Here is a 3,573-nt window from a genome sequence, read left to right as displayed (position 1 = left end):
AACTTTGGTGTAAAAATAATCCAAAGGGAATAAAGTAACAAAATAAATGTTCTAAAGTCCAAAATAACGAAATCCTTTTGCAATCAGTGTCAATCATCGAATGGAACACGCAGAATTTTATCTAATTTTGTGCAACAATTTAATTTTAGCAGTGAAATTTCAGATTGCTTCAAAATCGACTTTAAATTTCATGGTTCGTCTCAATTTCAAGGTGTTACATTGTCGTGAATAATTAGGCTTGTTATCAAATGAACAATGCTTTGACATCAATAACAATCAATTGCAGCAGTTTAATTAAATGTGCACAAACAAATAGAATTCCACATTCTTATGCTTATTTTGATTTGTTAATTGATCTTTCCAATAAAGTTGATAAAATTCATTGGATAGCTTTGCCTTATTCTTGCGATTAAATTAAAATTTTCATTTGTTAAGAAAATATGATCAAAGATCAGTGAGGATTTTTTTGGAAAAAATAATCGTCCAACAAGGAATAAGGCAAAGTGTATATTATTGACATGCAAACTTATAAAATGCTTCTAAAGAAAAGTTGGTTCTTTTTTGACAAAGGTTATTTCCTGGAAGCAGGTGCAATTGTTAGAGTTATTTCTAAATATAATTTAACTTTTGCTGAAGGGCAGAAAGTATTGATAAATGTTTCTTGTTTCGTAGCAGTGAAGAATACATTATTGGTTTGCTCTCACTACTAAAAGCAATGAAAGGTTTGGAAGACAAATCTGTCCTCCACTATTTTTACCATTGGTACTTCTAGCATTTACCCATGAATTCTAGTAATGCATAAAAACCGTGAAATTAGAGAATTACTGAAATTGAATTGCTTCATCCTTTTCATCCTTACTATCTCTCATAAGGCAGCAAGTGGTATAATATAAATTTAATACCTAGACTTTTGTCTCAAATAATAAAGACATTACTCAATATTAATTTCAAAAGAAATTGAAATTGCAAACTTCTAATTATTAGGAACGAATTACTCATTTTCAGAGGTAGGAAATATGCAGATTTTTTATAAAATAAATGTTTCTTTCATGGAAAACAATTCGGTTTTTTTTTTTTTTTCTTTTCAATTAAACATGTAATTATAGTAAAATTACTCAAATAAAAATAAGAAGTGATATAAAGGATAGTACCATCATTATCGTTAATGTAGGCTTTTGATAAATATTTTTCTGGTTCAGTAATTTTCAAATTCAAACTATCACTTGGTCTTTCATTTAAGGAGAAAAATGAACCCTTAAGATTCTTTTCCAATTAAAAATTATTCAAGGATAAGTTGGCTTATCGATGTATACCTACTAATCGGAATTGATGCTATGGAATGGCTATTGGAATTAGTGTGGTATTTTCAATTTAAACGAAATCTATCCTGCACTCTTTAAATTAAGTATGTACACATGTCGCCTTCTTATTATCAAGAAATTTTGAACTTCAATTCTTAAAAGATGAGATAATTATACATATTCATACTTAAACATTCCTACAAATTTCCCTGCAAAGTGTTTTAAAATCAATCAGTCAATTTACGTCAATGCAGTTTAATTAGAAAACTCAAATACTTCATCAAGAAATGACTTTCATTGCATGATTTTCTAATTTCGAGGCAATCTCAGAGAACCATTTCAATCCGTTTTTGGGTATTACGAGAACTATTATGATTAACTATTAAGCAATTTCAGCTAATCATGTATGAATGACTATATCTGATCAAACAAATCAGAAAGACTCTGATCTATCGAAACCCACTATTCGACATTTTGAAATTTTTGCTGTATTTTAAACTATGCTTTCTCACTTATAGTTTTAAAATTGCTTAAAATTATTTCTCATTTTAAAGATAAATACATAATTTTAAGAACGAGCAATTCAGATATTAACATATAGCTATTGAATCACTTTAGTTCTATATGCAACGAACAAACTGCTAATATTAAGCCTCAACCTCATTATTGAATCGAAACGTGAAGTTCGATCATGAAAATTTATTGACTGAAAGCAGGTGATCTCTACTACTCGTCCACTGGCATCCTTTATTGTAGGGATTATTTGTAATTACAACTTTCAACAGTGCTTCATTTAGCTAATTTTTAACACTTTTACTGAATTTTGTTCAGTTATGAATTTGCATATATCCAGACCACATTTCATTTCTTTTACTTGTACTGTTATTTCTATGTCTGCAGCATATTATTGATTCTATTGCTCAATCTTTATTACTGGTAATTGACTTTCAGTGTCATGAAATACTAAATCCAACTTCGATTAATTATTGGAAAAAATTTTATTGCTCATCTGGTCTGCCATAGTCGAAGACAATTAGCGCGCCTAGAGAAATCTGTATATTCGGATACTTGAAATAATATTTTATATTTCATGAAAATCAAAAAGCACATTTCCGCACAAAAATTTCTGGGTAGTCCATTTAATAGCTTTTAAAATCTTATAGTATTTATTACTACCATGCCTCAGTCGCCCGACTTTAAAATTGAACTCCTACTCCCTGAAGTTGCACACCAAGTAGTAAAAGATACTTGTTGGGAATCAGTTTGTTTTGAACCTTGATCGACCCTTTGATCTTTAAATTCTTGTCTATCACTTTTCATTTCAATCCTCATCAAAATGATTATGAAACTGGTTAAAGTAATGAAATGATGAGAATAAACTTATGACGACACTCTCTTCTGCATTCGCTACATACCGATGAAGCAGAGAGTTATGTCTATTTCGAAAACAAAATAAATTGCTCTTTGCTCATCTATGCTAAGCTTTTTAAAGCTAAACAATGTTTGAGGACCCTGAAATTTATTATTATAGTTAAAAATGAGTTTTCAATTTATTTTGGAAGCCTAAAAGTTGATTAAGAAGTCAATGTAAATTCGCTTTCACTTCTTTTTTTAATGTTGCCGTATCATTTGAAGTAACACTTTTAAGAACTCGGGAGTAAACAATTTTACTTTTCCTTTTAGTTCTCTCTTTCAATACATTATAACAACCACAAAATGTTGAATTCTCTCATATCATGTCAAAGTGGCCGTTTCTGAAAATACTGGTGGAGGCGGTGTAAGAGGAACTATCTTCGAGAATATTATATTACCTTAGTGCTTTGCAGTAATGACTGTAACTCTATCCTTTGCAATCCATCAGATCAGTGCTGTAATATCGACATTTTAATGATACCAAAGGATAATAAATGAATAAAGAAACCGCTATAGTTATTATTCTCGACTTTTTTTGTGTCTTTCAAATATTTAAAAATTGAACGGTGAACTTTTGACCACACAGTACACAAAATATCTACCAGTTGCATCGAATAATGCAGGCAGCAATGCTTTGAAGTTATTTTTCTTCTCATAAGTATATTACAGCTATAGTAAAATAAAAGGTTTGACGACGCGCTACAATGAAAAAGCCATATTTTCTGGATGATTAGCTTCATCAGTGGATGATTTCTACTTACGTTTGAAATTGTCATTAACAGAAGAGAAAGAGACAAAGCAAATTTCTGTTAAGCGAAATGGAGCAAAAAGGCTTCCCTCTCTCTCTTTTTCTGAATTT

Source organism: Brugia malayi (assembly GCF_000002995.4).
Source record: "Brugia malayi strain FR3 genome assembly, contig: Bm_v4_Chr1_scaffold_001, whole genome shotgun sequence".
Lineage (NCBI taxonomy): Eukaryota > Metazoa > Nematoda > Chromadorea > Rhabditida > Onchocercidae > Brugia > Brugia malayi.
The sequence above is the reverse complement of the archived record's forward strand: the minus strand, read 5'-3'. Positions refer to the sequence as shown.